Source organism: Triticum aestivum, chromosome 7B, assembly GCF_018294505.1.
Source record: "Triticum aestivum cultivar Chinese Spring chromosome 7B, IWGSC CS RefSeq v2.1, whole genome shotgun sequence".
Lineage (NCBI taxonomy): Eukaryota > Viridiplantae > Streptophyta > Magnoliopsida > Poales > Poaceae > Triticum > Triticum aestivum.
In genome coordinates, this window is record NC_057813.1 from 617,011,593 (window position 1) to 617,036,660 (window position 25,068).

Consider the following 25,068-nt stretch of genomic DNA (forward strand, 5'->3'; position numbering starts at 1 on the left):
GGTTATTTTTTGTGCTATTTGGAATAATTGCCGTACATGAGATGAGAACCCGGAGAGACATATAACTGAAAAGGCCAGGAAAATGCAATGATGTGGAATGTCACCATCATTCCTTATTTCTTTTGACTTGACGTTTCAGAATATGTCGTGGTTTATCTTTCATGGATTCGGCAACAGGTTCAGAAATTCAGGCTTCGCAGGCTATTAATTTGTTTTGTTGCAAAGCGGCAACAAACCAAAGCAATATATATATTTTCCCTTTCACTCCATAAAAAGAAAGATGTTATCATCTGCATTTATCTACTAATTTGTATTGTGAACAAGATCTATATTTGAATAATTTTGAAGGCCTTGCACCTACCCACCAACATGTAGATGTCATGAAACCTTGCAGATATTGAAACGAAGACGCAAGAATTGTCCGGCTTTAAATTAATAAAACCATGAAACGACAACATGCAACATGTTTTCTCTACTACTTTAAAAAAACGTAAAGTTCCGTCTTCCTCCTTACGTCGCCCGATTCGTCAATCCCTCCACCCATCGCGTTCTCTTCCCAAGTTGGTTTTCCGGTGGAAAAAAAATTGTAGGTCAGTCAAACGCGATCTATCTCTATCGCTCCCGAACCCACCTCTTCCCCTTCCGATCTGGTCGCCGCCGAATCCGGCGTCGCCCCCCACCCCCCACCCCCGCGCTCGGTTCCCGTCCAGAACCTGCCACCTACGACGGAGCGAGGCCGCCGAAGCCGGCGACAAAAGGATTCGAAGCAGCCGGCCGGAGCTACTTTGACTTCGACGTTGAGGAGGGCGTCGGCCTCAGCTCCTGGCCTCCCAGGGCCCGCCGCCGCTGGGCTCGTACATGGTGCCGATCCGGTTACCGGCCACTGTACCCTCTCAGTTCGTGCTCCCCCTACCTCATCTTCCTCTGTTTTTGTTCTGCAGGTCAGGTGCGGGCGACTCGGAGAGGAGCTTTGGCCGTAAGGACTATACAGCTTAGTTTCTCCTGGGATCACGTTCTCCGGACGTCGATTGAGTTTCCGAGCAAAGTCCGGGCCTCCAGGTTTATCTACACATCCACGTAATAAGGCAACTGTGTAACAATTATCAAGCCTGGTTGAGAAGAAGAGAATGCAAAAGATCAATTTATCTTCATGAGTAGGAAAGTATTAATCAATCTCTAGATAAAGTAATGAGATCAATTCCTCAGAATGCAGGCCGAGGCTGCTAGCTTGTACATGGATTCCTAGATGCCGTACTAATGAAGAAGATAGCAAGCCGTCGATTGCTGCAACAGGGCGGCAGGGAAGATCCGAGTCAGCCGACGGTTGTCAAGGCAACAGTAACCTTCTAAAGGACCTTCCTATAGTCTCCTGCCAATGCCGGATTAGATCGAGGTCGCGGTGGATTGGGTGAATCGCGCGTACCTAGGTATAGCCTCATGACGCGAGGAGAACTCGTCACACTCGGCAGCCCCAAGCAGCGGTCCAAAACATATTAAAGTTCCATGGATCAAGAAGGTATAGCAATAGTACTGTCACACCTGTACAACTACTTGGTGGAACAATTTTCATTGCAGTTTTGCCAGAACTGATGCTAAGTCATGGCAGGTTGTTTCTGGCGGTAGTGTTTTCATCTGATATCATTGATATTTTATTTACTGAATAACCTTCCAAGAATCACATAAGCATATGGTCTTATCATGTCATAGTGCAGCTGAACCTGAGCGTAATTGCAGGCTATAGCTCTTTATTATCTATATATATTGAATGACTGAATGGTGACACTATACTCGTCAGTTGTTCACCACGTTGTTTGTTTCAATATTCTATATTAATGATTCCGAAGTTACTTTAATAGTTTGGGTGGCGTAATACTTCCTGTATGGAGCATAGTACAAGAGCAATAACTAATTAAATTTGTGTTTTGTTAGATCTTCGCTTTCTCTTGCTGCACGTAGCTGTGTCAGTTCATAAATACCTAGCTACATTTTACCTCATATAGGATGCAATTTTGGTTAGTAAAAGGAGGCCTTATAGTCAAAGGCAATATTTTCTAAGTTGTAGCCAACTTTGCTACTCATGAGAATCATCGACAAGTTACAATTTTCCTTAGGAACTATTCAATACTTTTTTTAATTTGCTCAAGTAACTTTCTAGAATCACCAGAGTCATCTTGTCTTATGAAATGCTTCAAACTTCGCATGTATTCTTGAGAATTATATTAAGGACCTGACACTTGGAATGTGATCTATCTCTGAATCTCCAAGTGGCATAGGAGCGATTTTACAGACTGAAGATAACAAAGTGTGTAGGTCCATTCTTACAAGTTGATGTTCGTTCTCTTGGACACTAATCCTGTAATTTTGTATTTGGCAAATACAATGTTTGCTTGATTGACAAGTATGCAATAGCACAACTCTTCGAATTTAATAAGACAAGCTATAATTGCTCAAGTTAAATCCTTCTCGTAGAAAATTAAATTTCCAACATGAAATAGCTGCAATTGGTGTGGGCAAACATTTTATGTTACGATTTCTGATTTCTTTTGCTTCCAATATTTGTAATTGAGTGGTATTAACAGGTGCACAATTACTGTTGGGGGGGGGGGGGGGGGGGTGTAGTTATTGTATATGCATGAGGACCATAAGTATATGTTTGACACGGTTGATGCTGAACAACTGAAATTTGTGTGTCCAACCACTAGAATTTGTATCGCCGTTGCAACACATGGGCACTTAGCTAGTAAAAACAAAAACGTGAAGTTCAACGGTTAACGACCAAGGGCATCAGACCCCGCCAAACCACGCAGGCTCGGAAATGCAACCAAACGAAACCAAAAGGAACCTTGCAGATATGATCACAGAACATTCAACTATAGTAGCCATCTCCATGGTGTAGAATCATAATAGTGTGAACTATTCTATGGAGCTATGGGGCTGATTTAATTGCTCTTTTGCACCAAGTTGTGTAGGGCTGGGGTGAATTAATTGACCTCTCATTACAAATGATTTGCATTTGTAAACACCTTGCACGACCTAGTGAATGCCGCCATCGTATGCCGGTGGCTTTTCCCACAAGGATTTTCCATGTTAATATTTGTTGTTCATATTTGGAATTTTCCTTTTTATTGCTTGTCGATTTGTAATATGTTAGTATGATGGGCAATTAACATAATTATTGTATTTTCTTCAACTTTTTAACTACCTGTAACGCCCCAAACACACCCGCCGATTACTGGTTGTTACTCCTAACGGGATCTAGACCGGCCCCATAGATTAACACCAGTATTTCTTGCGCAGTTTGTGCTCACTCATGCGTAACTGGGACCAACTTCGCATTCACTCACCCATTCTGAAATTGCTCCAAGCTAAGCACGCTTAACTTTGAAGTTCTTTCCGAATTGGCTCCCAGAAAAGAAGGAATTCCTTACTGATATGAGTACTCTATTATCCCTATTAAGTCAAGCTCTCACATACACCCCCACTCAAAGGAACCGACATCCTCATTGGCCCACAAGAATGTTCCCTCTTGGCACATACGTATGTGCATACAGTCCAGTACATGTGTCATGCCGTGTGGCACGACGAGCCACAAACGTCATGGACAAGATGACCGTGCCACTGACCCGCAAACATTCATGTAACTGCAAGGGTCAGCTCTGATACCAAATTGTAACGCCCCGAACACACCCGCCGGTTACTGGCTGTTACTTTTGGTGGGATCTAGACTGGCCCCACACTACTAATTCTTTATCTACCCACATTTCTATTTCTTCGATACTTTCAAAATTTGGAGAGCTTGCCTTAGCCTTTTCTTCTTTTATAATTCAGCATGTTAATAGGGCGGCCAATCTCCCGGCTCATCCTTGCGCTAAGCGTGCTTTGCGTTGATGCTCACCGAGAGCTGGCTTGACTTAGAACCTCCTTTCCCGATCAGCGGCTTACTGGCTAACTGTCCCAGGAGTTGAATAAACCTCTCAAATTCCCGCAAAAGAACACTATGTTCTTCTTCTTACCTTCTTTATTTATATAAGGTATTCTATTCCTACACTAGAAGCACTATCTACTACTTCCTCTAATCCAAAAATAGTGTCATGGCTTTACTTCAAAATTGAACTAAAGCCACAACTTTTTTTTTATCGGAGGGACTACTATTATGTTGTGAATTCAAATTTTGTGATGTGGTTTCACGTGGCACTATCAATCTTTTACAAACAAGAGGATTAAACATGAATAAGCATAGTATATGAACATTACGGTCGATTCACTGCCATGATGAGTAGATTGAGCTTGACCTTTTTGAGAGCTCATGGCCTAGATCTCAACTTGGCGTGGGAGGTATCAGAACAAGCAAAGATGGAAGAATGGCGACGATTGGCAGAATCGAACAATATTCCATTACTTGTCCTTCCTCTGTCGGTTATTTTGTAATCCATCTCATCACTTTTGTATGGGTATATCATAGAGTGTAGCATTTGCGCTCCAATACCTCCACTTATAGAGGTATGTGTATATTTTTCATAAAAATACTTAAATTTGCTTGAATAGATCCACTTATTATGTGTTAGTTGTTGGCTCCGTCCCTGGCCCTATTGCAGACCATTGCTACTACTAACATGCATGGCGACCTAGTCGTGGAGTTGCTCACCCTGTCGTGTGCTCTGCCACCCTTAGTGTGCCCCGCTGCCCATTTTCCCGTCGTCACCAATATTGCATCCCTTGTTATTAATGGAGCGCCCCTGCCAAACACTTTTTAGTCGCTAGGGTTGGTAGACAGAGAGATGGAAACGTATAAATGTTCTTCCATTAACAGATTTACTTTAAATATTCTCTATATTTAGATGCAATGCACTATATCTTTAGTTGGAAGTCTCCGGGGTGAATTTAGTTGAAATTTTGAAATTGTAATTAGAAGTTCTTTTTTTAAACAACGAATGATTTCTTGTAGCAATGAAGGATTTTCCCTGATAATTTTTCCTGTTTTGAATTTTACTTCTAATTGGATGTTGATTTATAACATGTCATCTTTTCCACCACTAGACACTGGTATTTAACCCAATTATTGTACTTTCTTCGGGTTTATTTACCACCCCTTTATCTGGGTACTCACCATGTTCCTGGCATGCCTTCTTTCTTCCAGGGTTGGTTACCCGACCGGCAATCGCAACAGACAGGGTGACGCTACAAGAGACAATGATAATGGTCAGGATTGAATGTGCAGCACCAAGGGAATGATGACATCGGCCACTGTAATGTGTCTTGTAACTCTTTCTCCAAAGTTTGCACAATATTATTTCGCATGGCAAATGACGATTTTTAGTTCTTTGCAGGCAAATGGTGGCCTACACCAATTGTATTGCCTAAATCCCCTTTAAAAAAACCATGGAACTTGCATCAGAAAAAAAAACACAGAAACTATAACAGTACAGAATGTTATGGAATGATGAGAGGACGAAATCTCAGTGTGACCGGGAACAAGAACATATCAATCATCCACTTTGACCCAGCTCAAGCCTCTCGTAATATTCATGTTCAACCTTCAAACCAAATGGTCAATCAATCTCGAACAACCAAACCAATCAAAACACTATTCCAAGTGGTTTAAAATTTCATTGAAATTTCTCAAATTTTCATCAATTTCGAGGTGAGCGAACTTTTATGTTTCGCTCAAAAAATAGGTAGTTTTAATTATTATTTTATGCTAGAAAAGGACTTGTTCGTTTGGTAGTAATATACCTTTTGGCAGGTCAATGTTGTTGGCGGATCCTATTTTCAGCGTGTGCCATGTCATATATGGGCTCACCCATTTCGGTATTCCCTCACTAGTTCTAGGAAGGTTTCAAGAACCTTCCATGAACCTTTTTTCCTTTGTTTTTTCTTCAGGTTTTCTTTCTTTTTCGCCTTTTTCGTGTTTTCTTTTCCTTTTATGTTTTTATTTTTATTTATTTTTTTCATTTTTATTTTTTTCCATTGCGTGAACATTTTTCAAACTCGAGAAGTATTTCCAAACAAGCAAATGTTTTTCAAATTCGTGAATTTTTTGAAAATTATGTATTTTTCACAAATATGCGAACCTTTTTTCAATTTGTGAACATTTTGTTAAATACATGAATACTTTTAAGGAAATACATGACCAATTTTCGAAATTTGAGAACATTTATTAAATTTTGTGACCATTGTTTTGAGTTTGCAACCATTTTTAAAAATTTGTGAACTTTTTTCTACTTTTTCTAAAAAAAATAGGCAAATAATTTTTCTAAATTGGCGATCATTTTTTAATTCATTTTTTAAAATTTTGGGAGCAATATTTTGTGAACATGTTTGAATTTTGAAACATTTTTCAAAATTCATGAACATATGTTGAGTTCATGAAATCCTAAAGACTTCTCAAATTCGTGATTTTTTTTGGAATTAAGAAGATTTTTGAAATACCAAAAAAAATCAAGATTCATGAACATTTCTAGATTTTTTTTTTGAAAACAAACAAAGAAGGAAAACGAAGAAAACATGAGCGCCAAACCGCACTTGGGCCGGCCTAGAATGACGTGTGCGGGAGAGCCCGAGGGTGCATGTTAGCTCACTTTCTCGTGCGTGGGTCAGGTAATAGGAGGACTCTCATTGTTGTTTCCTACTCACTAGGTCTAGAGTTCGATTCATCGCCCACTCATTTTCTTTGCACCAAATATATATTTTTGGCAAAAATTATGACCAAACTGAGGTTCAAACCTGGACTGGTTAAGTACATAGCTCAAAAATGGACTAACCATCACGAGAGAACAATTGTTATCTAGTACCAAAAAGCTCGCGCGCTTGCAACAGAAAAAGTACACCGACACGAAGGAAGGACGGATTATGCACTGTTGATTAAGATTGCACCCTAAATGACATTTTATAATGTTTAACAGGAGACAACGTCATATCTAGATTCTACATATTTTCCTAATCAATTTTTATATATAACATGCCAAATCTTAGTTAGGGTTTAACTGATATGAATATTTTTTTAAACAATTTAATCTGCCCATGGATTGCGGGTTTATTAAACAAAATATCAAGGTTTTCTTTTGCAAAAAGTGAAAGGTTTGCTGGACTCACTTAAAGTGGAACCGCGGGTTGATTAACCGAGAGTTCAGGGGTTTTTGCCAAAAGTGAAACATTTTCCAGATTCACTTAAAACGGCATCACATGTTGATTTCTAGAAATTACAAGGGGTTTTCTACAAAAAAAAGTGCGTCTACCCGTGTAGAAGCAGTAATCCCTTTATTAGTTCTTTGTTAGTAGGTATAGATATTGTGTGACCAAGTCTTCTTATTTAGTTGTTTAAATTCAATTTATTAAAATTAAAAAAATCATTCATCTATGCGAAATAATGTTGAAATTAAAAAAAATACCATTTCGCAGCTTACCAAATTTGTTGTCATTCTGAAATTCAAAACCTTAAAAACCACCCTGCCTGCCTCGCTAGTCATCTTATCACCATACCATTAATAATATTTCAATCGTCAAACATTAACAACTGATTAATCTAGTGCCAGGATTTGTTCGGCTGCCCATGTCGCCATCTTGCACTACATCATTATCAGGTTTAGGCGCATGGTCGTTCTCCAACCTAATGCAGCAGCATCGTGTTACGGATTAATCAATTCATCTTAACATAGAAGAGCTCTATGATCGATCGGATATATCATACCCTGTCAAAGACACACCGCAAAGCCAGCTTCAATCTGCTGCCCTTACGTTGACACATTAAGCTTCAGAAACCACGACTTTTACTTAACTCGGGCACCCAGCACACCAAGTTGCACATCAATAAGCTGGAACAAATCCTTTGATAAAATACTTAACTAGAGCAAATCCTTTCGTTGCAGTAAAGAGATAGGATAAACATGCATTGCAAGTAGACCCGGGTTTGAAATTTGATGCAATCGAGTTTCAAGCCAAGATGATAGCAACTTGCAATCAAACCAAGGAAAGCATCTGCGTCACACACAGAACAAGGGCAGCAAGGCACGGCGATTCCATATGCACACATGCTGGTGATATGCGCTTCATCGTATGATCAGTGTTCAGGACCTTTGGGGCAACATGTTCGGCGATGATGTCGATCATGCCCAGTCCACTGACAAAAGAATCATTCGACAGAAAAAACTGTGCATGCATGTATCTTGCATATTTGCCTTTTCTGAAACCTCTCATGCGGAATTAACTACTTGAACAAAGATCTAGCAAAGATAAAAAGAACCGCCCAACACAAACTGTCCATGCATGTCAGCGGTTTCGCGTATGATGAGTTGAGCACGAGAACCCAACAATATGGTGTCCTGGCATGGATCCTCCACAATGGATGTACTACACGAGGTGGTCTCACAACAAGAAACACTAACTTATAAATAAAGGAGAAATAATTAATATTTCAACAGAGGGGTACCAGAAGTGTGTATAAATGAGAGTGAATGGGGCAATGCAATTCTTCGTATTTACATTTGACAGTCATAACACACACACGCGCGCGCGCGCACACACACGCACGCACGCGCGCGCGCGCACACACACACACACACTAAAGTTAAGGCAAAGTCAATGCTTGTAGACAAGCAAATGAGTTTATGTATGCAAGGACAGTTCCTTCCTTTCTTAATTGAAAGTTCAACATCAGAGATCAACTGCTTGTACTTAACCTCTCTGGATATTGTATGTATTATTTGATCTATTTGAAATAATCAAGGGTATATATAAGGGACGAGTCCAACTAAAAAGACCACGACCTAAAAATAGAGACCACGAAACACGACAAAACAAATGGAATTTTACCATCATTGTTTGCTTGTTTGATGTTGCTGCTTTGGGTTACAGAATTTGATGTGGTTTATCTTGCATAAACAGAAGGTCATGACATAAGAGCATCTCCAGCCGTTTGCCCCCCCCCCCCCCCCCCAGGAGGCATTTTTTCGCCCCTTGGGGGGCTGCCGGCGAAAAATTTGACCTGGGGGAGGAAAATGTTCCACTCGTTGCATCCCCACGAGCCGTGTTGGACTCCCACGAACAGAGCGGCATTTCGTCGAGCATCTTGCCCGCGGCGGCGTCCAACTACCTCCTCGTCGTGCAGCTAGAGCAGGTCGCGCCCGTCCTGGCCTTGACATTGACCTTGAGCCCCTTGGCCGCGAGCAGGTCGAGGTGCGCGTCGTGGGCGCCAGTCGTCTTCGCCGCCGTCGGAGACGCGCTGCTCGAGCTCGGCGCGCCCGTGCTCCTCGTGTGCGGCCTCGACAGCGCCCCCGTGCTCCCTTTTGCGTGGCCCGCGCCCTCCCTGCCCCGCCGTCGCGTTCGACGCCGCCGAGAAGACCTGGGCGCGGTGCTGTGGCACCCCGGACCATGATGCCGAGCACGCCCGTCCGGCTGCTGCTGCCTGTGCATGCCCGGCCACGCAGAGGCGGGCGTGGGCGCGGGCCGTCCCGGCCACACCCCGGCGAGCACGGGCAAGCTCCGCCCCGGCCACGCCCCGACGGGCACGGGCGAGCTCCGCCCTGGCCACACCCCAGCGGGCGCGGGCGAGCTCCTCCTCCGTGAAGGCAAGAAGACACGATGGGCAGCTTGGCCAGTGCGCGACGAGCAGGGCGGCGACGGCGGCGCGCTGTCAGTAGGGCGGCGCGGCGGAGCTGTGTGAGTAGAGGGCGGCGTGCGGCGAGGAGGCGACCGCGACCAGCAAGGGGGGGGGGGGCGAGTATGTGGGCACGTGGGTGGGGACCAGGAGGAAAAGTATGAAGAGACGAGTGAGAGGCTGACAGCGGGCCATTGACATGCAAAATCTTCTCTCTCGGCCCCCAACAGCAACAGCCCCCCGGTGGCCTGGGATCGCCCTGGTACCGCCGGGTCTGTTTTTTGTCAAATCCGGCGTTTTTTAAGGTCGTGGGGGCGCGAGTGGAGAGTTTTTCGCCCGCCGGCGCTGAAAAACTGCCTCTGGGGGGCTTCTTGGGGAGCCTAGTGGAGATGCTCTAAGTGCCAGCCTCTCAGTGTAGTAGTAAGCCAAGCTATATTATAGTTTTGCGTTGAAGTTTTCAACAAACCAAAGCTAGATCTTGTCATTTTCATTTTACAAAAAGAAAGTGAGTCATTTGCTGGAAAATAAGTTGTTAACTGGATCATCATGAATGTCGTGTACTCATGGACACCTGGACAAAAATCTTGCTTATCTGGTCACACACCATTTGATTAGAGTGCAATAGTCATCCCAGGCTGTAGAAAATACTCCCTCCGTTTCAAAATAGATGACTCAACTTTGTATTAAAGTTACTTTGTACTAACTTTAGTACAAAGTTGAGTCATCTATTTTGAAACGGAGGGAGTAGATTATAGTCTATAGTGTGGGCTATTTCTATGGATACTAGCTTTTCACCAAAATGTCAAAGTTCATGACTTTGGCCTTTCCTCAGCCGCACTGAACAACCATGCCTGTCTTTGATTCCTTGTGAAGATTTTGAAAAACATACTGAATCAAAACTCCAGCGGAACTGCTAATTTACGGGTGCTCGTGTCAATTTTGACAGTTTAAATATGGTGGAAGTGGAACACAATACTTCCTTTTATCCACTTGCGGTGACAGTGAGATTGCTGAAATTTCAGGCAATGAGGTCGTGGAGCTAAGAGAAGGAATCTTGCACGGAGCAGTAAGAACCGCATGATAGAGGCAGCCGACAAATGCTGAGAAAGAGTCGGTGGTGTGTGGGTTTTGGTTGGAAGCATCAAGTGTTATGGATATTGCAGAAGAACGGTGCCCCTCCGAGCTTAGAAGAATACTCAGGTAAGTTACCCGACCGACAATTGCACCAGACAGGGGAAGGACGAGTTGATGCTGCAAAAGATAACGATGGTGGTCATGGTACTTGCAAAAATTCAAAATACATTAAGCTTTAGAAACCACGATTGCTTTAACTCGGGCACTTAGCACGCCAAGTTGCACACCAATAAAACGGGAACCATAACTAGGAGTTCTTTGTCCGTCCCGCGTGTGACGGTTTGTTCCCTCTCTGGCGACCGCGTTGGCGATCTAGGGTTTTCCGGCGGCGCATCCACCTCACGGCCGGCCCTCGCCCTTGTGAACCCCTCCATAGTGGTGGCCGCCGGCGTGCCGCGGCCGCCCGTCGCACCCCCAACCCACCACCAAAAGCCTTTCGCGCGTTTCTAGGGCGTGTGGTCGTACACCACCATAACCTAGTTCTCGCTTACTAGTTGGGTGCGACGGAGAAGGTGACGGAGGACCGAATGGAGAAGGTTGAGAGTTTGCTGAAGGATCTGCGCTTGTCAGAAAAGGAGAAGAAAGAGATTAAGATCGGTTGGACGGGATCGGGGAAGGCAGGAGTAGTGGAGCTCCAAGCGATGGCGCGGCTGTTGTCGGAAAAACCGGTTTTCATCGAGGCTATGGCGGAGACGCTGGGTCGGATCTGGTGCCCCATAAAGGGTGTGGACTGCAAGGAGGTCGGGGAGAACATCTTTCACTTTACCTTCGGATAGGAGTTGGGGAAGAGAATGGCGCTGGATGGGGGACCGTGGGAATTTGGGAATGATCTGTTAGTTATGGAGGACTATGTTCCCAGGAAGCGCATTGAGGACTACAACTTCGATACTATCCCGATCTGGGTACGTGTGCTTCGCCTCCCGTTGGGACTGATGACCCGTGATGCGGGGGAAGCCATTGGGGCTGAGATTGGTGAAGTGTTGGAATTCGACACCCAGGCAGATGGAGGAGCGGTAGGCAAGTATCTGCGGGTGAAGGTGAGGATGAAAATCACACTACCTCTGATGCGGGGGTTTACCTTGGAGGAGGAAGTGGGAGAGCAGAATCTGATAACGAGTGGTGAAGAGCAGGAGGTGGAGGATGATACACTACTAGGGAAAACCTTATACACAGAATGTTACCAGTAGCGCTATACAAAATCAAACGCTACTGCTACTTAGTAGCAGCGCGCGTAAATAAACCGCGCTACTGCTATGACTTTAGCAGTAGCGCGTACAAGCGAAATGCGCTGCTGCTATGTTTGAGCTGGGCGCACATGGCTAGCCCAACCTAGCAGTAGCGTGTATACCAGCCCAGCGCTACTGCTACTCTCCTTAGCTGTAGCGCGCTTACGTGTAAGGCGCTGCTGCTAACGGAACTAAAATAAAGTGAAAAACAAGTAGAAAAGTAAATGAAAATGAAAGAAATAGAAAAAGGAGAAAGGAAAAAATAAAATGTAAAGAAAAATAAAAGAAAAAAGGGAAAAAAGGAGAAAGGAATAGCAGTAGCGGGTTTCAGGAAACGCGTTGTAGCTAACTTAGCTATAGCGTGTTTCGGAAACGCGCTACCATTACGTTTCACTTAAACAGCCCCCCCCCCTCCCGCCCCCCGGCCACCACACTTCTTCCCCAAATCCCTCGCCCTTGCCGCCATCTCCCCAATTCGCCGTCGCCCACTTCGCCGCCGTCTCTTGCCGGCGTGGACGCCCGCAACCTCACCGTCTCCCCCCGAGGCCGCCGTCATCCTCACCGCCGCCGCCCGAGGCCGCCCTCAGCCTCACCGCCGCCGCCCAAGGCTGCCCTCGACATCACCGTCGGCGCCCTCCACCTCACCGCCGCCCGAGCCCGCCCAGGACCGCCGTTGCCCGTGCCCGAGCCCGCCCTCTCCGCCCCTGCCTTCGTCACCGAGCACCTCCCCGCCACGGTCTCTCCCCTCTCTGTAAGTCCCCCACCCCTCCCCCCGACTCCTCTCTCTGCATTTTAGAGAAAAAATTAGTAGAGCAAAAGTTTGTTTATAGCAAAAAATTTAGTTTAGAGCAAAGGATGTTAATTAGTAGATGTTAGAGCAAAAATTAGTTTAGAGCAAAAAATTTGGTTTACAACAAAAGTTAGTTAGGGCAGTAAGGTTTAATTAGGGTAGATACTGCTTGTATAGTATATAGTGATACTAGTAGATGTTAATTAGGTTAGGGCAATAGTGGTACTAGTATATGTTAATTAGATGTTTTTCAGTTAGGGCACTAGAGTTTTGCTAGGTTAATTAGGTTAGTAGTGCTGCTAGTAGTAGTGGTACAGTAGGTTAATTAGGTGATGTTAAATGAATAACCTAAATGAATGAAATTAGTAGTTAACTGAAATTTTTTTCCTTTCATCATTATAGAGCACTAAAGTTAACTGAATTTTGTTCTATTAGCAGTTAAATGAATTTTCTTCTACACTTTGTTTTTGAATTAGCTTGTGAAATTTGGACATGTTGTTGCTCGTGTATATTTGGACATGTGTTGCGGTGTCGAAGAGGGATATTTGAACACTGTTTTCAGGGAATGATGCTGAGTGGCCTATGTTTTGCCGGAATGTTGATTCATTTCTGTTCCGGCAAATTTCAGGTTCTCGATTTGTCCACTTTTTAGCAAAGGTCATGTCAAAATTTTCCGTGAATTTTGGCATGACTTGTGCTACAAACTAGGACATATCGAGTGCCCGGGATTTGCCGCACCAGGAAGGAGTCAACGTTCCTGCAAAACAATAGGCCTTTTTTATGTCATTATTCATTTTATTAGGTCTAGAGTTAATTGACTAGATTTAATCATAGGAAACATGGCTAGCAACGATGAAGGATAGGGTTCTGGTGATTGCGACGATGTCTACCGGGCGGCAGACGAATTTTTTAGCCTTACCGACGATCAACCAATGTTGTTGCTAGGCCCACCGGTGGCATCGGGGACTGAGACCGACACACAGACCGGTGCTGAGACTGAGACCGGCGCTGAGACTCAGACCGGCATCGAGACCGGTACTGAGACTGAGACCGGTGCTGCCTCGGGGAGCGGAGCCGGTGTAGAACCGAAAGCAAAGAGGCAACGGCTTTCTAACAAACTCAGGACTACTAGACTGGTGGTCACGGAGGTGGACAACGGCATTTTTGAGCCAAAGGCGCCCGAGGAAGCGCGTCGATGCTACGGCAATCAAATAGGCTGCATCGTACGGACAATCGCCACCATCAACGATGAGAAACTACAGAAGATAGAAAATATTAGAGCTCCCTCCTAAAGAAGTTTCACCAGATATTCTTGTTCCCGGGCCGGAGTGAGAAGGATTATGAAGATCCAGATGAGGACCCGGCAATGAAGAAGATAAACAAACCAATGTTGGGGATATCGCTTATCGGGAACTTATCGGTCGACCCATGATAAGGGGTAAATCGGCCAGTTTATCGGCATATCGGCCGATTTATCGCCATATTGGCTGATTTATCGGCCGATTTATCTTATCGGTCAGACGATGGTAAGCGATAAATCGGTCGATTTATCGGAATATCGGAAGATATCTTGAACAGTGAAACAAACACGCCCATGACCAAGTTTAGCGACGTGTTGGCCGCCTGGAAAACTCGAGTGAAAGCAAGGATCATCGACAAGAAGGAACCCTACTCCGAGATTGTAAAGGATAATCCGACAATCACGGAAGAGCAGTTTCAAATATTTAAGGAGGCTTGCGAGGCCGAAGCTGCCAAAAAAAAGTCTAAGTACATGAAGGGGCTTCAAGAGAGGAACATTGGGAGCCACCACCTCGAAAGTCGTGGTTACGGTGGAAAGAGGTCCAAATGGGCCAAGGAGGACGCGGAAGCCGCGAGTCTGGGCATCCCAGACCCCTTGGCGGATTTCACCGTCCCGCAGGAGCATGACGTCCTGAGGGCCCGGCACCGTTGGGACCCAGTGAAGAAGGTTTACGAGACAACACCGGTCATTATGGAGTTCATGAGACTGCTGGTAATTTTAGTTTCTGATCAATTCGACTGCACATGTTAGTAATATTTGTAAACGATCCTTGTGCCTTTTGCAGAGAGAGCAGCACCGGATTGCGGCTGAAAGCGACTCGCTGTCTGAGGCATTGGCGAGGCTCAAGTGGGACACTCCATTCAACCGGGCGTTGAACATATTGAAACGACAACCGGTGGATACTCGACCGTCGTATGGACGCGTGCACGGTGTCGGAGACGGCGCCACATGGAAGAAGTACTACCGTGAGACCACGGAGGAGAGAAAGGAAAGACGGAGGTTCACTGAAGAAAACATCGACAAGAAGGTTGAGATTACGGTTGAGAAGAAATCATCTCAGACAGTCGCAACAGCGGTAGCTGCCGCAAAACAGGTGGTTGCAGATTTGTCTACTTCCTTGGTGACGGGCGTTTTCACTTGGACAAGGCAAAATCCAGAAAAAAATGCAGAGGACTTTCCCCTTGCTGACTTCTTGGGAGCACCTGCTCCCGCACCGGCTCCTGCACCGGACGTGCTCGGCGGTGCTCCGTCTTTGGCTGAGCTCGATGCTCTCATGGTATCTGTCACACTGGCCCCCTTCAATATAAATGTATAATCTCCCGTTTTCGTTGCCGGATGTCTCACGTCGCAGACTTTTCTTTGCAGGCCGACGAAACCCCGTGCACCATATTTTACACCATCAGCGACCAGAAGGTGGATGTGGGGAAGGCAACGATAATGGAGCCGAAGGAACCATTGTTCCACAGCCGGCCGATCCCCCCGAACGTCTTCAAGGTTTCCGTGGCCAGTGTCGAACTGGGCCACGAGAATTTGCCTCCTCCAATACTACTGGTGGATGACGAGGAGACACCGCGGCGGCTTGGTGATTGTTGCAATGGGTGGGTCATGTTGTGGCCAAAGAGTCTGCTTCGTCTAGAGGCGGTCGGGAGCACACCCACGAGCACGCAGCCTTAGCAAGGTATGAACATCAACACCTCACCTACCCAATTAGCGTCGGGTGTCGGGTTGGGTGATAGCGAACGGGGTAAGGAGGAGGCTCCATTAGTCGTTGATGACGTCGCCATGGATGAGGATGAGGACGACGGTGGCGCTGAACAGTATGTCTATACTGGCGCCTCCTCAGGGTTTGAGCGTCATGAGTCGGTGCCTGAATTGTCGTCTCAACGTATTATGGACGACCTTCCGGTAGTAAAGAAGTCTAGGAAGAGAGCGAGGAAAGGCAAAAAAAAGCTGGTTCTATGATCCAGTAGCCTCGGCTTCAGGACCATATAGATATTCCTGATGCGGATAAATGGCATATCCCCGGTCAACCAATCCTACCTGCAACAGCGCTACATGCCAGATTCGGCGATCTAAGGAGACTTCATCACGATGTGCTGCGGGTAGAGAAAGGCCTCATCGCCTCGACAGATCCAGGATACCCACTCTACGTGGTTAACGTTCCACGGCAAATGACGTACGTCGACAGCTTCCCCGCGATAAGTTCTTCCTCCGATTCGATTACATATTCGACATGTTTCACGTGAAGAAGCTGGATTTTACATTTGTCCGCCTCTATGCCTTGCACATGAACTGCATCATCGGGTTTGAGCAGATATCTCATATCTGTGTTTTTGACCCGTACTACATGCACGAGGGCTTCTTGGGAGTCTGCGCAGAGCACCGTGTATACGCGAGGGAATACATCGTCAATTTCATGCTCGCCAATAAGGACAAGGGGGCGATTCTCGTGCCTTATCATCCCGTGTAAGTCATCCGCGCTGCTATCCTTCCTTCGATTTCAATCATTCATTTGCACGTTGGAGGCGAAGTAATTTGAGGTGTACTTATTTTGCGCAGCGGCGGGCGCGCCGTCCTCATCATCCTATACCCCCGATTCTCCCACGCTCTTTACTTGGACTCATCGAAGAACATTCACAAAAAGGATTACACCCACATCAAGGATGTTCTCGACAGTGCTATGTTTTACTACCAAGCAAGGGGTGGAGAGGTCAGGGACAAGAAGAGAAGGGGCGGCAGGGTCGCCTTCGGCCATAAGACCGACTTCTACTGCATCCAGCAACCGAACAATTCTCTTAATGATGGATTCTATGTCCTACACCACATGCTGGAGTACAGACGGGATCACCAGAACCTTCGCGTGTCACCTAGATCCGGCGATGCCCATATTCTGCAATGGGCAAAGAACGTAGGAGATATCGAGGATCATCGACTTCGAGCTGAGTTCTATCACATCCAGCGCGAACTTGCCCAAATCATCATGAAGGAGGTCGTCCAAAAAACAGGGATGTTCTACGAAGAAGGACAAATGTCGCGGGAAGACGTCCGAACATGGATAGCCTCTCAGCGTCTCGACATGAAGCCTTTCACTAAGCTCGGGGACTATCTCCCTGACATGGATGGATGGCACGACATGGTGGAGTGATTGTCGATATATGACAATGTGTCTATTTAGTCCATACTTTCTGTATGACAAAATTTTGAGTTATGCACGGTGAAACTTTATTTGTGATGTAATTAAACCGTCCTCCTCCTCCACTAGCGAAGATCACTCTAGTTAGGGCATTTTGGGTACGATGAACTTTGTTATTTATGCTTATGATATGTTGTTTCTATTTTTGCCAAGCATGTCTCTTTCTGTTGCTCAACTATATATGTTGCATATCATCGACTCATGTGACGAAGCAGGTGCATAGATCATCGATGGCAAAGAAGTGCTACACCAGGAGTATATATACGACGAGTGGCCGGAGTGTCAGGCCCAGGTGTACCGGTTTCTGGTTTTCGAGCAACAGGCAGTAGTTAGTTTAGGTTCACGCTAATGCGAGAGAGGGATACGAACTCATGTACTCAAAGTGATAGCTCTTCTTGTGTATACCATTGTTTAGATGGATGACGATGTATTTGCAAGTAATCGAGGACTTGTATCGCTATTTTCGAGATGATGACGAGAGACCACTTTGTGTTGGATGATGATTATGATGATGACATGATTTGATGAGACTAATTGTATGTATATGCTATGATTACATTTGTATGTGTATGATATGCTAAAGATTATTGTATAAAGCCTATTCAAATACAAAACAAATACAAAAACAAATATGCAGGAAAAAAACTAATAAAACTAGTAGTAGCGAGGGGGGGAAATTTAGCAGTAGCGCCGCATTACCAGTAGCGCTTCCCGGTAAACATCACTGCAGATAATATCAGCATCGCCCTTTCCTAAACAGCGCTACAGCTATTCATGTATAGCAGTAGCGTGGGACAACAGGCGCTACTGCTATACGTTAGCTGTAGCGCCTTATTAGTAGCGCTTGTCCCCGCGCTACTGAGAGGCCCAAAACCCACGCTGCTGCTAGGCTTTTCCCTAGTAGTGATAGGAATTGGTGCCTGTTCCAGTACAAATACCTGCCGGATTTTTGCTACAAGTGTGGAATTCTTGGTCATGTGGACAAGTTGTGCAAGGTCCAGTTGCAGAGGGGGGGGGAAGGAAGCAGTTCAGGCCATGGCTTCGAGCATGCATGGATAAGAGAAGGGTGGGGTTGTGCCAAGGTAGTGGGGGCAGAGGACAGGGGTCGAGGAGCACAGGGTCTTGGAAGGGGAAATCGCTATCTGGGAGTGACGCACCATCATGGCGGAATAAGTCAAGTGGGGCTGTAAGGGTGGAGGAGGAAGAGCGAGATCACGAGGTCACTAGTCCTCTGAAGCGGGCGGAGGGTGGGAGTCGGGGCAGTTCGAAGAAAAAGCTGGTATATGATGAAGCTGGAGTGCAGTCTGCACACAAGGTTGGTTAGGAGAAGATAGTGGGGAAGGAAAAGGAGAAGCTGGAGGTAGGGGATGGTATGGGGCTGGTGGACGCACGTGGCAGTATTGTGGGGACCGGGGAGGAAGTAGAAAGGGATGGCCGAGCGGAGGGACTGGTGGGAAAAACTGTGCAGGTGGCGGCAGGGGACCAACCATGTCTTCATGCACCAGCGGGAGGGCCCCGCCCACAGCAAGTCCCAAGAACTACGAATGAGGCCGAGGGGAATCTTGCACACGATGTAGAAACCGAGGCCATGCACATAGCCATGCAGATCGACGTGAACAGTAATGGTGCAAATGGTGGGATGGTGCAAAACAGTGGAAACAGCAGGGAGGGAGCGGGCAAGGGGGGCAGAGGCACTTTCAAACGCGTGAAGGGGAGGATGCTACCCGAAGGCACGAGTGGTTTTGTCCGTGTGGTAGGGGAGAAGAGGGGAATGTCAACGGAAGATGATCTGGATGAACAGGAGGAGAGAAGAAAGAAGTCAAAGAAGGTGGGGATGGGAGAGATTGTATCAGATGATGTAGTTAATGTCGGGCTGCAGGTACAGCCTGGCGGGCAGCAATGAAGACTATAGCCTGGAACTGTCGGGGTTTGGAAAATGGCCCAGCAGTTTGTGGTCTTCTGGCTCTCCAGAAGGAGGAGGATCCCGACATTCTCTTTTTGTCTGAAACCCATCTGGATAAGAGGAGAATGGAAAAGTTTCGTGGTCGTTTGGGGATGCAAAATTTGCTAGTAAAGGACTGTGTGGGGAAGAGTGGTGGCCTAGCATTATTCTGGAAGAAGGGGATTGATGTGACACTCAGATGGATGGGGAGGATGCACATTGATGTCATAGTTCAGGAGGAAGATGGTTTCAAATGGCGGCTCACGGGTATCTATGGAGAACCATGCATGGAGAAGAAGGTGGAGACTTGGAGGCTCATGAGAACTCTGAATTATCAATCTGACCTGCCATGGGTCTATCTTGGAGACTTTAACCAGATTTTGTTCAACCATGAGAAACAAGGAGGTGTCCCTAGAGCACATTCCCTGTAACATCCCAAATTTTCAATTTGGAATGTTATACACTAGGTCATCATTGCATATCATATTTTACTACTTTTGGCTTGATCCTAGAAATTCTAAGCAACTCAAGGACCCTCGGAGAGAGTTGGGGATTTCAATATTTTCATATTTGAGTTTTTCTCAAATTTTGAAAATAGGATCATTTGATTTATTTTATTTTATCTTCAGTTATTTCTATTATTAAAATATGAGAGAGGGAATAAAATGACTTTCCCAAAATAAAGAAATATTGAGGATTTAATAAAAAAATCAAATAAGTTTTATTTTAGAGTTTTTGGCTATTTTAGTTGAATTAGGAAAAATTGCACGTTTTTCAAAACTGCATTTTAGGGCCAAGAAAATGTTCATCTCGTTCTAAATATTTATTTAGACGGTGAAAAATTATTTTGGCATTTTTAGAGCTTAATTTTTTTTTCTAGAATTTTTCTTAGTTTCGGCGGAATAGTTTAAAAAAAATCTTCCACGCCCGACTGGGCCGAAGGCCTAGCCGAGCCAGGCCGGCCCGCGCCGCCGTCGAGTCTGGCCGGGGCACACCTCCCGAGGCCGACCCCGACCCGGCTGCCCCCTGCCCCCTTCCCCAAGCCGGAGCAGCCCCCCCCCCCCGGCCATAAATAGCCGCCGTCGCCGCCATCGCGTCGCCGCCGCCCGGAGCTGTCGCCGCCGACGCCAGCAGCCGTCGCCGGAGCCCCGCCACCCCACGCCGCCACCCCTCACCCCGCCGGAGCACCTCGCCGGAGGTATACGCCGCCGGCGTCGCCGTGGTGCGGTTTTTTGTAAAAAAGAGATCCGGTTTTTTTAAAAAACCCTAGTTTTCGTTTTAGACCGGTTTATTATTTTTATTCTGGTTTATTTATCTAGCGAGCGTTCTCTCATTGGTTCATTTTTAATGGACGGGTTTACCGTTTAGTTTCAGTTAACGAACATCCGTTTGTTATACTGTTCGTCAGTTTTTCTTTTTCTCAGATTTTCCGCGATTATTTCTGATCGCGATTTCTAATCCGATTTTCATTCTAGTTTTTCTTTTCACTCGTTTATCGGAATCAGGCGATTCAAACGCCTAGAGTTTCGTCTCGAAATCCTCTTTCCACTTAACCAACTCAAACAAGTTTTTGCTACTGTAAAACCTGACCTAGGTCCAGATTAGTAAATGAAGCTCTTTTCTTTTGTTGTTTGAGTCTCGTTGCTTCGTTTGTTTTGATTTCTTTTTGCAACCGGAGTTCTTAAGTTGAAATTTCTGGTTAGATCTTTTATTTAAGTTTTACCCGTGCATTAGATGAGTACTTATTGTATGTTTGTTTGCTTGTTTCTTTGCGATAGAGTATCCAGATTGCGCTGCTTGCTACTTCAAATCCCTAGGTTTCACGGATCATCAGCAAGGCAAGTAACACTTTGATCATACCTCTTTACTACCCAGTTTTATTGCATTAGATCAATCCTCAAACAACTGCATGATTAGGATCTGATTAATATGTGGGTTTTGGGAAGTAGATGAGGTAGTACCTATTACTTGTTTTTATATTCAAACCTTTGGGAGTTACTTCTACGTTTGCTTATTGCCATGCTATGCTAGTAGACGTGGATTGGGTGAGTGAATCCATGACAGATGTGAGATTGTTAATTAATGGTTTATTTAATGTGGCAACTTCAATACACATCTGGGTGGATTGAGGCACCTGGGTATTCCAGGATTGCCTTTTTTTATGGACGCCACCCAGGCTCAAAGAGATCATGAGATTATTCATGCTAGAAACTTCCGTGTGCAGCCACATGCTACTATGGGCTCTAGCATAGTTGATTAAGTTGTGCGAACTCTTACAATGGTAGACTAGGAGATGTAGGGGAAAGTAGGTGTAACTGTCTACCCGATTGTAAGGTGCTAGCGCTTCTGAAAGACTATGTCTCGGTCATCCATTTCTCAAACACCATGTAGTGCGAGAAATCCAACGGAGGAGATCGAGTCTTGTGGGGAAAAGTGCACAAACCTCTGCAGAGTGTGTAAACTAATCATGGTTAGTCGTATCCCCGGTTATGGACGTTTTGAGTATCTAGTACTTGGATTGTCATGTGAATCTCATCATGTTACTTATAATTAATTTTGTTGGGTTTTAAAGATGATGCTTAATTGGGATTGAGAGGGTGTCTACACTCTCAATTTTTAACAACCACCATGATAGTTAAATAAAATTTATTCCTTTGCAGTAGGGAAATATTGGCTTTATGCAAAACTGTAACCATAGAGCTTTCCACCAGCCAAATATGCATGTAGTATAGCTTTATTCTGTTCATTACTCTCTATGTGTTACCTTGCCAGCATATTCCATGTGCTGACCCGTTTTCGGGCTGCAACGTTCATGTTGCAGACTTTTCAGACGACGAGTAAGATGCCTTAGGATCGTGGTCCTATACTCAGTGATGCCGTTGGAGTTGATGGACTCGCTTATCTTCCAAGCCTTCCGCTTTTATCGTTATTAGATGGCCTTAAGCCATATTTGTTGTAATAAGCTCTCCTTTGGATACATTCCATGTACTAAGTGTGTGATTGCTACTATGTTATAAATCCTTCAAGTACTGTGCGTGTCAGCATTACTGATACAGGGATGGCACTGATGCATAGAGATCAGACTGTTTGAAGTCTGGTCGCTACAAGATGGTATCAGAGCACATGCTGACTGTAAGACACGATCACTAAGCTAAAGCCCTAGATCACTACTCACTCTTCTCATTTCTGACTTCTCATCTTTTCTACTCTTTTAGGATGACGGATGCAAGGAACAAGTTCACGCAACCGAATGAAGATACACCTTTTGGACGCCACTTGAAGGAAGTCACTACATACCTAAATATTGGAGTACCAAGCTTCACCAGGACCTAGAACGCCACTTTACCTGAAGAGGAGCGCTGGATGATTCAAGTTCAAGTTCCAGGAAGGACGTTCATGCCCGTCAGTGAGCCCATAGAGTTTTCCTTTGATGCACCAACCTGGAGTTTAGGAAAGAGCATGGCAGCCCACATCACAATGGGACGCATTGGAGAAGTTTACCACAAGGATCTCAAGGATACTATCTACCAGATTTGTGGGCACCAAGATGAACAATGGGAGATGATCAGCACCAGGAAGGATAGATCAATCGTAGCTTTCATCCAGGAGTTAAACCAGCACATTCGACGCCAGGAGAACCAGATGTGCGTAGGCATGATAGATCTGAAGAAGGCCATGACCAAGATCACGGAACTGGAGGAAGAACTAAAGTCTACACGCGATGGATATGAGGAGGAAATAGAAACACTCGTGGAGAAGAATGAAGATCTGAAGAAGAAGCTAAAAGTATTTATGGGATTCCCCGTGACTGGAGGAGAAGACGATGATTGCACTTGTCCAGAGAACTACATCATCATCGACGACACTGACTCAGACCCAGACGATAGTGATGATGACTATGTTGATGAAGCTGGACCAGATATCATGGAGTCTTCAACGGAGCAGTTTTTCTAGTTGACCACCATAACAGTAGTAGTATTCCCCCATATATATATATTATAGTATGAGCACTTTTGTAATGATAGTTAGACCGTTGTATGCCCTTGTTTGAATTGAATGAAGTGATTTTGTTTGCTTTTGTCTCATGTGCATATGGGTAGTGTTTTCCCTCTAGACCTCATTATATTCTATATTCTCATCTCTTCTAAACCCTCAGATGCCTCCGAGACGTGACAATGGATTTGCTTTCCCACCGGAGCTCACTTAGTTGATCCAATAGCAGAATGCATTGATGAAGTTGCTAGTCCAGAATCAGAATCAGGGGAACAACAAAAACAACAACCCACCACCACCACCTATTGATCACTTAGCCCGTTTCCTTAGGCTGAATCCGTCGGTGTTTTCCAGTAGCACCGAGCCGATAGTTGCAGACGATTGGCTCCGCAAGACAGGAAGGGAGTTAACCATTGCATGATGCACAGATGCGAAGAAGGTGCATTTTGCCGCACATCAGCTAGATGGACCCGCAGCATCATGGTGGGAGAATTTCACAGCCACGTATCCTATCGACACTGTCACATGGGATCAGTTTCAGCAGGCTTTCCATACTACCCATGTTTCAGCAGGAGCTATGGCCATGAAGAAGCGTGAGTTACGCAACTTGCGCCAAGGAGGACGTACTGTTGGCCAGTATGTGGATGATTTTAGTAAGCTAGCACGTTATGCCCCAGAAGACGTTGCTACGGATGCAGCTAAGCAGGAGAAGTTTTTGGAAGGACTGAATGATGAGCTGAGCATGCAGTTGATGGTAGCAAATTTCAACAACTACCAGGAGTTGGTAGATCGTGCTCTTATGATTGAAGGGAAGCAGCAGCAGATTGACAACCGCAGGAGGAAGTATGGACAAGGGAAGTACAATTCTGGAGCTCAGCAGAAGCCTCGTTTTACCCCGAAGTCAGGAGGACATTTTCAGCACACCCATGGAGGAGGGAGTTCACATAATCATAATGGCCCCAAGAATGGGAATGGTAATGGAGGAAGCAACGGCCAGAACTGTACCAACCCATCAACCCCAGCCAAGAGAGACCTGAGCCAAGTCACTTGCTTTAAGTGTCAGAAGACTGGACATTATGCCAATGAATGTCCTGAAGCCCAGAATGGAAATGGCAATGGAAGCTCTGGGAAGAAGCCGAACCCTTTCAACAGGGGATAGGCGAACCACGTTAACGTGGAGGAGGTTGAAGCCCAGCCAGATGCAGTAATAGGTAAGTTTTTGGTTAAGTCATTTACTGCAATCGTCCTTTTTGATACTGGTGCATCGCATTCATACATATCAAGGGGATTTGTGGATAAGTATAAACTGCCCACGAAGGTTCTTAGAACACCTATGTTAGTAAGCTCACCAGGAGCGGAGTATATGGCCAGTCGAGGATGTTTTCAAGTGCCATTGAGTATAGGTAGGCATGTTTTCCCCTCGGATTTAATCATTTTGGAATCGCAAGGTTTAGATGTAATTCTGGGTATGGATTGGCTATCGATGTATGGAGAAAACATCGATTGCGCTAGTAAGTCTATTTTGCTTACCACCCCAGAAGGGAGAAGGATCAAGTATGTATCAAGGCATGAGCCGAAGAGGACCCAAGTGAATTCCTTATCAGGAGTTGTGCAGGAAGAAGTACCAGTGGTGAAGGATTTCCCTGATGTATTTCCAGAAGAGTTGCCAGGCATGCCACCGGATAGAGACATTGAGTTTTTGAGTGAGCTTTTTCCAGGCACAGGGCCGATATCTAAGAGACCGTACAGGATGCCCGCACAAGATTTGGAGGAAATTAAGAAGCAGATTAAGGAGTTACTGGATAAAGGTTATATTCACCCAAGTTCTTCACCTTGCGGATCGCCAGTGCTTCTAGTGGAGAAGAAGGATGGATCATTAAGGATGGTTGTTGATTATC

At 45.4% G+C, this 25,068-nt stretch overlaps 1 long non-coding RNA gene across 2 annotated transcripts; it reads left to right on the forward strand.

Moving 5' to 3' along the window:
- Positions 1-566: 566 nt before the first annotated feature.
- On the forward strand, positions 567-1,678 carry LOC123161298 (uncharacterized). Of its 2 annotated transcripts, none has more exons than XR_006480662.1 (3): positions 567-861; positions 942-1,077; positions 1,207-1,678. It is a non-coding gene; the product is annotated as an uncharacterized lncRNA (long non-coding RNA). The 2 variants fall into 2 exon arrangements; XR_006480663.1 differs by having other exon boundaries at positions 942-1,059.
- Positions 1,679-25,068: the final 23,390 nt, after the last annotated feature.